General features: G+C 43.5%; 5 non-coding genes across 5 annotated transcripts; 3 read left to right on the top strand and 2 right to left on the bottom strand.

The window, feature by feature from the left end:
- Nucleotides 1–4217: 4217 nt before the first annotated feature.
- Nucleotides 4218–4328, top strand: TRNAL-CAA (transfer RNA leucine (anticodon CAA)). The gene is made up of 2 exons: nt 4218–4255; nt 4283–4328. It is a non-coding gene; the product is annotated as a tRNA-Leu (tRNA).
- Nucleotides 4329–4740: 412 nt separating this feature from the next.
- On the bottom strand, nt 4741–4812 carry TRNAQ-CUG (transfer RNA glutamine (anticodon CUG)). The gene has a single exon. It is a non-coding gene; the product is annotated as a tRNA-Gln (tRNA).
- A 4200-nt stretch (nt 4813–9012) lies between these two features.
- Nucleotides 9013–9094, bottom strand: TRNAL-AAG (transfer RNA leucine (anticodon AAG)). Its single transcript has one exon. It is a non-coding gene; the product is annotated as a tRNA-Leu (tRNA).
- An 828-nt stretch (nt 9095–9922) lies between these two features.
- On the top strand, nt 9923–9995 carry TRNAM-CAU (transfer RNA methionine (anticodon CAU)). The gene has a single exon. It is a non-coding gene; the product is annotated as a tRNA-Met (tRNA).
- Nucleotides 9996–12175: 2180 nt separating this feature from the next.
- TRNAK-UUU (transfer RNA lysine (anticodon UUU)) lies at nt 12176–12248 on the top strand. Its single transcript has one exon. It is a non-coding gene; the product is annotated as a tRNA-Lys (tRNA).
- Nucleotides 12249–13612: the final 1364 nt, after the last annotated feature.

Here is a 13612-nt window from a genome sequence, read left to right as displayed (position 1 = left end):
TTTCCTGGAGTTTGCTCAAATTCATGTCCATTGAGTCGGTGATGCCATTCAATCATCTCATCCTCTGTTGCCCCCTTCTCTTGCCCTCAATCTTGCCCAGCATCAGGTCTCTTCCAGTGAGTCAGCTCTTCGAATCAAATGGCCGAAGTATTGGAGCTTCACCTTCACCATCAGTCTTTCCAATGAATATTCAGGATTGATTTCCTTTAGGACTGACTGGTTTGATCTCCTTGCTGTCCAAGGGACTCTCAAGAGTCTTCCCCAGCACCACAGTTCAAAAGCATCAGTTCTTCCTGTAGTTCAGTTCAGTTCAGTTCAGTTGCTCAGTCGTGTGTGACTCTTTGCGACCCCATGGACTGCAGCACACCAGGCCTCCCTTTTCATCACCAACTCCCAGAGTTTACTCAAACTCATGTCCATTGAGTCGGTAAGAGCATTAATAAGTAAACTATTGGGATGGTATTGGCAAACTGTAAGAGAATCTGATTTGGAATGTTTAGGAGTGAATACATGGAAGAAAATTTGGACGGACAGTACTGATAATTTTGGTTAGATAAAGTCATGAAAACAAAACAATGGTGATAAAATTGCTTGTGGAGGACAGACTCTGTGTCTGGGAGGAGGGAGGAGGTTCCATTGATGCTTTGCGAACACAGGAGTGACAAATTGATGGTGCAGGTCATAGTAAGGCAATACCAACTAGGCGGACCCATCTAGAGACTAATGCAATAGTGACACAAGAGGACATTAGTAGAATAAGAGCTGATAGGAACAGAGGAATGGGCAGGTGGGCTAGAAAAGAATCAGGATACGCAGTGCCATTCTCCTGTTATTTCTAAGGAAAATGAAGGTGAAACAGGCAAGGAGGAGAGAGGCATCTTAAGACAGAGCAATAAAGAGGTGTGTAGTAGTGAGGTATGCAGGAAACAGAGAGGAGAGTAAGACATTTGATAAAGGAGAGGGATTTGGGGGTAGAGGATGAATTGGAAGATTGGGATTGACATATATACATCATTGATTCTATGTGGAAAATAGATAATTAGTGAGAACCTACTGTATAGCACAGGGAACTCTGCTCAATACTCTGTGGTGACCTAAATGGGAAGGAAATCAAAAAAAGAGAGGATATATGTACATGTACAGCTGATTCACTTTGCTGTACAGTAGAAACTAACACATTCCATGGATGGAGGAGCCTGGTAGGCTGCAGTCCATGGGGTTGCTAAGAGTCGGACACGACTGAGCGACTTCACTTTCACTTTTCACTTTCATGCATTGGAGAAGGCAACGGGCAACCCACTCCAGTGTTCTTGCCTAGAGAATCCCAGGGACGGGGGAGCCTAGTGGGCTGCCGTCTATGGGGGTCACACAGAGTCGAACACGACTGAAGTGACTTAGCAGCAGCAGCAGAAACTAACACGACATTGTAAAGCAACTATACTCCAATAAAAACTTAGAAAAAAAGAAAAAGGGATTTGCTTGCACTTTGGAAAGAGATATAAGTTCTCCTTTTCAACAGGTGTGGCTTTGTGGTTTTCTGACCATCTCGCAGCAACCCCACCAAAAGAGAACCCACAGGGCAACTCTCAGAGTGGACGACTATGGATCTAAAGGAAGACTGAGAAGAGGAAGGGGGGAAAATTCAGGAAATTTTTAAAGAATAATTGATTTGTACCAGTTCTTCCTCTTATTCTTCCAGGTTGATGGGGAAGGAGGGATGAGTTTTTCATTTAATAAGTACCTATTAAGAAGTTATTATATATTGCACTCTGTTCATTAAAGCACAAAATATTTCTAGATCCTGAAAGGTGATGCTAGTATCATGATCTTCATTTTATGGCTGGGAAAATTGTTAACTAAATTGTCTAAAGTCACAGAGTCAGTGAATGATAAAGCCAGGACTGGAATCTGGGTAGACCAGCTCCAGAGAGTAAGTTCTAACCGTTACAATATGTGTCCTCTCTAGCTGTCCCAGGTATCTGCTAGACAATTAAAAAAATAAAAAATCAAATACCAGTATTGCTGTCATTTAGTTCTTTTAACAACATTCCCTAGTGTTAAGTTATGGCTTTTAACAACCAGTGTGAAGGGTCCTAGATTAAAGAGCAATCTAAGACAAGATATAGGATAGGAGAATTCAAAGCATACCCAGGTAATGCTGATACTGAAAAATGTGATTCCTTTATTATTATTATTTTTTTTTTTTGCCATGCCCTGATGTGCAGCTTGTCGGATCTTGTTTCCCAGACCTGGCATTGAAAACATCAAGTCCTAATCACTGGACCACCAGGGAATTCTCTAAATATGATTTCTTTTTAAGTTGGCAATTAGCTTCCCCAAACTTAACTGTCTTCCATTTCCTGAGGATAAAATCTTTGGAGACATTGGGGAAGAAAGCTAATCTGACCCATTTTTTTCAAAGAGCAGGACTTTAGGGGATTTCATTGAACGACTGGTAAATACCCTCTGCTTCCTGCCCTTATTAAGCTCACAGGCCACTGTGGCTAGGTGGGGGCAGGGATGGTTAGCTACCTCCAAGAGGGTCACCATCAGTTTCTTTCCTCTCCATATGCATATGCATAGTGACATTGTATCATTGAGAGGTACAGTTCTATTCTTCTCTTGAATCTGGACTTGCCTAGAATGCTCTGACCGACCCACAGAGTATGGCAGAATGACTCTACATGATGCTGGGCCTGGCCTACAGAGGACTGACATCCTCTGTCTTGGACCCTTAAGGGTCTTCAGCTACCATGGAAGATGTTTGTATTAGTGTGCTCTGGCTTCTGTAACAAAACATCAGCCTGTGTGGTTCAAACAACAGAAATTAATTTTTTCAGTATATTTTCTGGAGAGTGGAAGTCCAAGGTCAAGGTGTGAGCAAGAGCAATTTCTCCTAAGGTCCCTCTCCTTGACTTGCAAGCAGTCACCTTCTTCTGGTTCTCACACAGCCTTTCCTCTGTGCTCACTTTTCTAATGGTGTGTTTTTTTTTTTTTTATTTTTTGATTGGGTTAAGTGGCTTTATTAGAGAAAGCTAGGATTACAAAGGACTTGAGAGTTGGCCTTGGGGCCTTTCTTCTTGCCAAAGGTGGGCACAATATTGACAAAGCTCTGGTTATACTGCATATACCGCTTGGCCCAGCCCATCTTCTTTTGCTCCTGTTTGGCTGCTTTGGGATTCTGACCCAGCATCAGCCAGGGACCATGGACTTCACCTCTAAGCATGTGGCCGGCTACTTGTTGAGTGCTCAGAGCCTCCACCCCACACTGGCCCAGGGTAGTCTCATCCTCTCGGGGGGCATCCCTGCCAGGGGGCACGACTTGAGTGATGTCCTTGAGGGAGGCTACACGAACTTAGATGGGTGACCGTCTCCTGGCCTGCCAATGCACAAGATGCAAATTCTTGCCTGGAAGATCCCATGGACAGAGGAGGCTGGCAGGCTGGTCTATGTGGTCACAAAGAGTCAGATGTGACTTAGAGACTAAACAACCACAACTCCTGGCCTGTCACCTCCAGTGTGTGTAGCTATTGGCTGAGGACAAAGAACTGAGAGTTGGTGACTGAACCGTGACTACTGCTGCTACCATGAAGATGGAGCCAAGAGAGAGCTTTATGAACAAAAGTTTTTAGGTTTGATGGATTCCACTTTATCAACTTTTTTTTTTTTTTCCTTTTTGGTTACTACTTCCTGTTTTTGGTTACTGCTTTCTGAAACTCACATCCATATCCAGTCTTCATGCTCAAGGTCTGTAAAACCCACTCATCTTGCCCCTTTCTGATCTATACTAACTCACCAGTTTTCTCCCCAGGTCTACACAGGCTCCATCCCTACTTCCCTGTTGAATTCCCGGAAGTTCGGTTGGTTTGCCAGGAACCTTCTCGGGAATAGAGCCGGCGCTCTGTGTCCTTTCTGGGAATGAGGAAAGGGAGTTCGCGCTTGTCCAGTCGGGGATCGGTTCCGGGTCATTAGGATCTTTGAGCTTCAGCATCCTGGGGTTACAGGGGAGGGCAGAGGGAAGGAGAGGGAAGAAACGTCAAACCGTTGAGAGGTTCAGTCAAAGTTGCTGACTCTACTGAGAAAGAAGGTTTAGTTAATTTATAAGGATTCCCATTCTTCCGGATAAACCTTAAACTACTAAAGAATTTAACAGCTCGTGAGGAATGCGTGTCCAGCGAATCTGAAGGTTTTATTTGTTTACCGAGAAACATCAACCTGTCAGGATGGCCGAGTGGTCTAAGGCGCCAGACTCAAGCGCGAACAAGCTTCCTCTGATAGAGGTTTCTGGTCCCCGAATGGGGGCGTGGGTTCGAATCCCACTTCTGACAGAACTTTTTTCTCTCCTGATCACGAACACTTTCTCAGCCATTGCATTCTCTTCTTTCTACTTCCCCCCTTTCAGCCCTAACGACGGACGCCTAATGAGGTCCGACCCCTTTCTTTTCCGTTGCTACTTATCATGGATCCTGTTTTCCTCTGTGCTCTGATTTGTCATCAAAGGCGCTTTTCACCGAATGCTCATTAACCTAGGGGCGTCCTGGGAGGAAAAAGAACCTGATGGGAACGAAAGACATGTACACAGACTCGGTGATTACAAACTGTCCTGAGCTCGCCGGCTATTGAGACCGTACTCTCACGCCCCTTCTCACTGGCCGAACGAACCTATCAAAAATTAAAAGTGCAAAAACTGAAAGTAGCTTGGTTCACTCTGTTAAGGGATTGGAATGTGAAAAAGAAAGAAGGTTCCACCGAGATTTGAACTCGGATCGCTGGATTCAGAGTCCAGAGTGCTAACCATTACACCATGGAACCACTCTTACTGTTGACTTGATACATTGTCCATCTGATATCTCTTTCTTTGTGCTCCTTCCCGCCCCCCACCCCCACCCCCCCATTGAGGTATAGTTGATTTATAATGTTGGTTTCAGGTACACAGCATAGTGATCCAAAATTTTTATAGACTGCACTTCATTTAAAATTATTCTATCTTTGTGCTTTTTATTTACTTATTTTTTTTTTTAACCAACAGAGATGTATAAAAAACAATTTAAAATGAAACGTGCCGCTTTAACCGAAAGCTCTGCTCTTCTTCCTAATTGATTTTTTCTTCTTTTTTAATTTACGGGGGCTTTTTTGTTTTTTTTAAAGAGGGATGGAAAATCTTTGCACTTTTAAGGTGAAGGACGATAGAGAAGCCAAACTCAAGGGTGGGAGGTTGTGGGAGGTTGCTGGTTGTTTCCCCTGAGCCTTCTTCCCATAATTCTTTCCCTTGATGTCTGGGGAAGGGCAGGATCTTGATCTGAGAAAATGGTTACCTCTGGCGGTTTTGATTTTTGCCTTTATTTCCAACACATGCAAAAGCAAACTCGATTTCCATCTTGCCTTCAAAAGGGAAAAAAGAAAAATTAACGTACATGTGTTTTTTCCCCACAGCTTCACTTTTCGTTCTAGGATACCTGCAGATGCCTCCAGAGCAACCTCAGTTTCTTGGTGCTTCCTGCTTAGGTGTAATTATGGGTTTGCCATTTTAAAATTTGTCCTTTCGCTTCGAGATGCCTTAAGTACAGAACAGGCTCTCATTTCTCTTTGACACCGGATGGTTCTGGTACATAGTATTAATAGAAACTTAATCTATGGCTTGTTGCTTGCTGCTGCTGCTGTTGCTAAGTCACTTCAGTCGTGTCCGACTCTGTGTGACCCTATAGACGGCAGCCCACCAGGTTCCTCTGTCCCTGGGATTCTCTAGGCAAGAATACTGGAGTGGGTTGCCATTTCCTTCTCCAATGCATGCATGCGTGCTAAGTCGCTTCAGCCGTGTCCAATTCTGTGTGACCCTATGGACAGCAGCCCACCAGGCTCCTCCATCCACAGGATTCTCTAGGCAAGAATACTGGAATGGGTTGCCATTTCTTTCTCCGCTTGCTGCATGAACACATAGATTAAAGGATCAATCAATGAATGCATGCATGAATTAAAGAAGGAGTGAATAAATGACCCAGAGTCGGACTTTTTTGGAGGGTTTTCTTTTCCCTTCTCTCCATATGCTAAATCTGACAAGTCTAAAGGACATGATTGTGGCTTTTTGCCAAGTGGAGGGTTCCTTTCCAGGTTCTAGCTCCCAGGTACAACATTCCAGTAGCCATAGGGCCCCACAAACGTTTCCTGGAGTGTGGATGGCCAAGAGAGGACGTCATAGTGCTGGGCATGGTCACTTATTTCTCTAAATTTTCATTTTATTGAGATAACATGATTATTTATCTAGTAATTATTAAGAACAACATATAATAAAGAGATCATATATGTAGCATCCCTGGAAAAAATACTCAGTATAAATTACTACTTTAGTCAGTCTAAATATTAATTACTGACCCTACATTCTTCATGGACCTCTGGTAGTCTACCAAGGATGAATTGCTTACGAATTCCTGAATCATTTTTCTGCCATTCATTCTTTTGCCGGCTTTACAACTGAGCAAGGTGCCTGTCACAAAACAGGTGCTCAGTAAATTTGGATTGAAGTGAATATATCTTTGGAGAGGTAGAGAGGGCAACAGTGAAATTCAAAGACTTTGCCCAGGTCACTATACAGTTCTCCTAAGTTCTTCCCTCCATGCGTATCAACTCTCTATTCTATTATATCCATTGGTTTTAAAATTAAACCAGGACCTCAAAAGCCACTCTTCAGCAATAGCCTTTAAATTGTTTTCTGAGGCTAGACAAGGCAAAAAGGGGGCATAAATCAATGTTTTTTCAACCTTAGCACATTTTTTATCTCAGGGAAGGATAGTGGTTATGGAGCTGAAAGATAGGGCATCTGGCCATGCTGCTGCTGCTAAGTCGCTTCAGTCGTGTCCAACTCTGTGCGACCCCAGAGATGGCAGCCCACCAGGCTCCCCCATCCCTGGGATTCTCCAGGCAAGAACACTGGAGTGGGTTGCCATTTCTTTCTCCAATACATGAAAGTGAAAAGTGAAAGTGAAGTCGCTCATTCCTGTCCGACTCTTAGCGACCCCATGGACTGCCTACCAGGCTACCAGGCCAGCCTACCAGGCTCCTCCATCCATGGGATTTTCCAGGCAAGAGTACTGGAGAGGGGTGCCATCGCCTTCTCCAATCTGGCCATGGGTTGGTTTACTTATTCTTGAGTTTGGAGTTCAGAAGATTGCTCCTTTCCCTTGGAATTATCCATGGTTGGGTCACAAGGTGAATGTGAACCTTATATCGCAAGGTGAATGTCAACAAAGACCACTGAGGGGAATGTCGAGGGGAAGAAATGACTGGGTCCAACAATCCAGAAGCAAACTGTTCCCTCATAATCTGAGCAGGAACGGTTTACACTTACCTGGTAGCAGAGCTGAATCCAAAAAGAACAAGTCAGTGTGGCTAAATCAGTGGTCAAGAACCAAGTTCAGCTGGAGTGTCCTGTAGAAATGGGGCTTTAGAACACATGACCCTACCTCAAACTGAAGATCTCAAGGTCTTCCTGGCACCTGAGCTCTATATACCTTACTCACTTCACAAATTAGGAAGATATTCTTTCATGTATTTATTTATTCATTACTACTTACCAGAAATATCTGTTTTGTTTTCATGATGTGGAGAAGTGAGAGAAATACGGTTCTGTACCTGACAAAGTTTATGATGCATAGGGAAAAGCAGACAATTACACAAAATTTTCCACTTCCAAAAGTTATGGTAAATGCTAAAATAAGTGATGGATAGAGTGATAACAGAGCATGGCCAATGCAAAACAACAGGAATACGCCATTAAGGTCAGGTAGCAATGAGGAAAACCTGCCAGAGGAAGGGATGGCTGAGCTGAGGCCTGCTACAAGTTCCCTAGTTTGTTCCATTTCTCCTATGCCATATTTATCAGATTGGGCTTTAAAAAATTTTTAATTTACAGATTTGTGAATTCACCTATTGGACTTATAAAATAAATATCCACTCAGTCTAACAACTCAAACAAGTGTCTAAAGTACAATTTATAACCTCCCTGTCCTCTAACACTGTTACCACTGGAAACAATTTCAACTATGTCCTTCTATACATTGTCCTGACGTAATGTTCTTTATTTTGGTAACTATATATTACAGTGTCATTCATAGTTCCCTTGTTGCATTCTTTACCAGTGGAAACTGTGCCTTCTTGTGGCCATTATGCCTCTACTGCTTGTCTTCTCTCGTAGGCACAAGGGCAGGGACTTCCTTCCTTGTTCCCATCCAGGTGCTCAGGGCCTAATTGTTATTCTGGAGAGAGATCAAGGGAGGCTTCCAGGAGACAGCAACTACCTTGCTGAAGGGTAAGAAACTTTGAGGACAGAGAGAATTGCTTGGAGCAGAGACGGAGGGGCCCAACAGAAGACGCAGGGACACGTGCGGAGTGGGGAAAGCGCCTCTATTTGGTGTGAGGTGAAGGGCAGCTGAGCGTAAGAAGAGCCGCCACACCTCAGATCAACCTAAATAGGATTTAAAATGTGAAATGAAAAAAATAAATAAATAAAATGTGAAATGAGAAGGCAGCAGGGATACTGAGAACTGTGGCCGGGCAGGACCTGTCTCCAATTGCAGATTGGGAGACTGACCGCCGTTCACCAGTCCACCATTTATGGAATAATGCATCCATAATAAGTACTACTGCATTTACAGGGCCTAAGTAAGTACTTAGGAGGTGGTACACAGTAGGAGCTGATTTTTCTTCTTTTTTTTACATAAAAGAATGAATTAAAGAAAGTCTGTCATGTGTTCTATACTGCTGGGTGGTGAAAATACGAGGGAGTAAATACCATGCACAGTAAACGCTCAGTAACTTTTTGTTCATTGGAACAATCAATTGAAGGCTTATCATGAGGTGGACGCTGTTTCGGGGGCAGTGCCTATAGGTGTCATCACTGGTCTCTGGGAAAACAGATGTAGTAGGAGGAGAGGAACCTACCTGAATTTGGAGCCTGTGAGAACTGTTGTGTGCTTTGGACTTGGAATGCCTAGACAAGCTTAAGGTGCAAAAGGACCCTGGCAGCGGTAGGATTCGAACCCACGCCCCCGAAGAGACTGGAGCCTTAATCCAGCGCCTTAGACCGCTCGGCCACGCTACCTCCCACAAATTCTGCTTTTACGTGCATATCATCTGACCCAAACTGTGACCCATTTCGGGTCCTTTTCCTCCCTCCCCCCCGCCCCCACGCCCCCGCCACTCTGCACTGTTCCCCGGGGCCCTTCCTCCAGCGTTCCCCTCCCCACTCCCACCTCAGCCCGAGAACCCCCTGGCCCCTGACACTTTACTTTCTCATGGCTCCCAGGTTCATCTTGAATGGTGACGCCGCAGGTGGCGCGGGAAGAGGCACCTGCCCCATCTGTCACCAATATAGGAAAAAGGAGTCACTCAGACTGAGAGTTCCAGTGGATGCTGTGGGCTCCAGATCCACTTGGAATCCGGAGTAAGCCCCCGGACTGCAGGAGTGAGCAAGTCCGGGAGTTTGGTTTGAGCCTGGAGAAAGGCTGACCAAAAAACGAGGCAAGAATCTCGAGGGTCCCGCCTCTCCCGCCCTCCTTCATCATCTCAAGAGACCAAACTCCTCCACGGAACCTCATGAGGGAGGCAGAGAGTGCAGTCCTTGCTGTTGAAGTCCTGTTTGCTTTTCAGAAGGTAGCGCATCTCCACAGGTCCTGGTTACAGCAAACAGAACTTCTGCGAAGTCCAGATTCAGTTGCCCTCACCGCCCCTAAGTCTTCGCAGGACAGTTTGCAGGGCCAACGAGCTGGACTTGCAGTCGGACCCTTATTTTGTTCTGCATGGCTTTGCCTTCCAAACTGCATATTTTAGACGCGAATTAAACCATAGTTTCATCTTCTTTTGAGGCATTGTGAATCCGAGAATTTTTTTCTTGCTTGGTAGACCTTCTGTTGGGGTGGGCGGTACAGTTGCCTCCTTAGCGCAGTAGGCAGCGCGTCAGTCTCATAATCTGAAGGTCCTGAGTTCGAACCTCAGAGGGGGCAACATACAGTTTTGGTGTTTGTTTGTTTGTTTTCTTCTCCTTCCTCAGGTCTTTAAAAAAAAAAAAAAAAAACGAGGAAATTTGCTTTCATGAAACCGAATGGGTAGTTGTTCTTTTACAGAACCGTGTAATATTCAGACACAAAATAGTAATTTTCAGTAAAATTACTTCAAAATTCTTGTTCCAGTTGTAGACCTTGACTGATAACACAGGGGCTGAGGGATACCACACTGTGTACAACAGAAAATGCTCCTCATCTCATGGAGTTTACTTGCTGTGTTTGAGTGGGACATGACAGACAAGACAAATCTGGATTTTTAACAGCAACCTCAGGAGATCTGATCTGAATGCAATCAGCTGAACAAGTTTTTGGAATCCTTCAGCACGTATCCAGTTACCTCATGTTGACAGTTGTGGAAAAGGTCACTTTGTTCCAACATTCTGTTCACTCAGAGCTTGCCTGCTGCTGATCAGAACCGGTGGCAGAACCTTCAGGTATCCACAAGGCAGATCAAAAGCAGAGCAAACACTCCATGCTTTCCAGAGAATTCGCGAAAGATTCAAAGTGCCCTTTCCTATTCTCTTTTATTTCTGCCTCTCCCAGTAAAGTGCTTATTAGGGCAATGAGTTACAGAGAGAAATGATTTTGACACTTCTTCCTCTCTAGGTCCCAAGGAAGAGTCTGGGCCCAAGTGTTCCCAGTAGTGCCATTCCCCAGCACTGCCACACAGTCAGTCAGCAGGCCAAGTCTATCATCTCTGGTCCCACGCTGCCACGTTCTTTATGTGAAATCAGCATGCTCTATTTGAAATTATCTCTGACCATGTTGTTCCTCCCTGCTTAAAATCCCCAATGACTTTATATTGCTGCAAGAATGAAGTCTATATGATGCATTCCTAGCCATAACCTCTAAGCCTGTCGGTCTGTTTTTTCTCTGTCCTTCTGTTCAACTTGCCCCACTTCTATCAATACCGTCCCAAGAAGAGATCTGCACATAAGTACAACAGGCCTTCATTAAGTTCTCAAAGTGTTCTGTTCTTTGTACTTCCTGGAATGTGGGAGCCACATTTTTGTCTAGTTTATTATTATAAACTTTACAGTACAAAGCCTTTGACTCTCAGTTTAAACATTGTGTTCTGGGAAAATTCTTCTCTGACCGCCTGCAAGAGGTCACCTCCGCTTATAATCCACTGTCTTGGAGATCTGGGGACAGGGGGCACTTTATTGTGCAGACTTTTAATTTTCTACCTCTATCCTTTATCCTAACTTAAGTCTAGTAATGTTTTTCTCTTTATCTTATAACAGTGAAGTTGTGTAAACCACCTCAAATCTATTTTGAATAGTGGCATGAATAAATACATAATTGGAAATGTACCTCCTATTGTTATGTTAAATGCAACTGTTGAGGAAGAAATGTCTGTTGCAGGATTTGAGGGAGGAAAGTGGATGAGAGATTAAGTAATTTGTCTAAGGTAGCATGACCAAACGATTAAATATGATATTCTAATTCATCTAGTTTACAATAAAAGTAATAATGATGATAACACTTACCTTTCGCCGAACCATTAGCAAATGCCAGACACTATTCCAAGAGTTTACTTGTATTGCTTCATTTAATTTGGAAGCTCAGGTCATGAGATTATATGTTTGTTTCCCTACACATCTCAGTAACCTGTACTTTTTCTTAAGCACATTTATCACAGTGACCAAACATTTATTATGTAATTCGTCATTTAAAAGGCTGACTCCCTTCTAAAGAGTGAACTCCACTAGGGCAGAGGTTGTGGCTTTCCACTCTATAAGCCGAGGGCAAAGCTGAGCTGCTTGCTCAAAATACGTTCTTAAAGCCTACTTATTGAGGCCTTTTTTTTGTGCTAGGCATTCGTAAAGGCTAGGGGAAGACTAGGAGCTCAAATTTTGAAGCTGAAGAACAAGATGGTCCAGGTGACATCTCCAGTTATACACAACATTAAGAAGTTGGTTACTATCACTAAGGTATGAGAATTATTTTTTTCTCATGACCTGGGGGCAGTAGTATTGTGAGCCCTATTCAAGGTTGCAAAGATAGATTTAGGAATAAAGAAAAGGAATATGAACAAAATTAAACTTTGTACTTTAAAGTCCGTGTACTTTACTTTTCTTCACGTTAGGATACTTAAGAAACAAGCTATTGCTAAGGGAGCCCGGATAGCTCAGTCGGTAGAGCATCAGACTTTTAATCTGAGGGTCCAGGGTTCAAGTCCCTGTTCGGGCGCATTCCTAGGCTTTTGGTATCCAGCTCTGACTCCACCTCCGCGTGTATTTCCGCGGAGGAAAAGTGTAACTGACTCTTGAGCAAACGCTGAGCTGAATATATGGGATCTCTACATCAGAACGGTCGCAGCTAACGTTTAAGAAGAATCTTAGGAGACTTGGCCTTGTACCAAAACAAAAGAATTTCCTAAAAATGAAGTAAAATTTGGTTGATAATGGGTGGCCGAGAAGGCATTTCGGACTGCAAAACTCCGTAAGGATAAAAAGAATATCTGTCTGATAATGTGGCCCTATTTAGAAAAGTACTAGGATCGGAATACTATTGTTTTGAGGGACTTGGCTTTACTATTTCGGTGGTGAGTGCACTGGACCATCGTTGCCTGATACCATAGTCATTAATATTTTTTACATCCATTACTCTGATTACAGGTGTATAGAGCAATCTTCCAATATTGGCTGCTTTCCACTATAGAGTTTATTTTACATGAAAAAGAATATGCTGATCAAACATCAATATGGCTATAATATGTTCATCCTCTGGCTTGGAATTTCTCTAATATTTGGCTATTGTGATCAGTCCTGCAAGTCTGAAGAAATCTGAGTGAATTAAAAAATAGCTTCTAATTCTATAAAGGAGAGGAACAGATTCAGAATAGTGGTGGCTTCAGTAAGAATCAAGATTCTCTAAGGACCTGCCTAACAGCAAGGCAATCCAGTCCTTTGGTCTCTCTGCAATCCTTAACTGCATTGCTTAACCTGTAGCAGATGTAGGCTCCTGGAATCAAAGACTGAAGCTCAAGAAGACATGGTTAAATGTTCCCCAGTATACACACCTCTTTCATTCTGCACCAGAATGAACTGTTAAAAGAATTGCACTGAAATATAGACTGTCTGAGGTCCAGATAGTTAGCAGGAGAAGCCTAAGTGTTGTGCTCTCTTTTTCCAGCACAGACTAAGCCAGAGAAGTATAACTGTAGGATGAATTTCAGTAGGTAGGACTCCTTGTGGGGATTATTGCAAAAATCCAAATTTGAGGTGTTGATTGCCTGGAGTAATATAGCAGTAGGGAATGTTGGAAATGCTCTTAGGGTCTCAGGAATAAGACACACGATAGAAAATGGCTCGGCAAGGCAATTTACTAGCAAACACACTGAGTGGGAAGTCCACTTGGTTTTTATCCTAAAGACGAAGTTTCCCTCCTTTTGCTCCTCATAGGTTGAGGACCAGAGTTAAAATCCTTCCTGGAGGTCACCTAAGTTTTTATTGGACGATTGGTCTCCATGAGGGCCACGAGTAGCCCTTGTTAAGTTCCTGATTGGAGGATTTATATTAACTACTTTCCCCATTCTTTTAGTGCTCTGCGTA

This window comes from Dama dama, chromosome 7 (assembly GCF_033118175.1).
Source record: "Dama dama isolate Ldn47 chromosome 7, ASM3311817v1, whole genome shotgun sequence".
Taxonomy (NCBI): Eukaryota; Metazoa; Chordata; class Mammalia; order Artiodactyla; family Cervidae; genus Dama; species Dama dama.
This window is presented reverse-complemented; position numbering and strand designations above follow the sequence as displayed.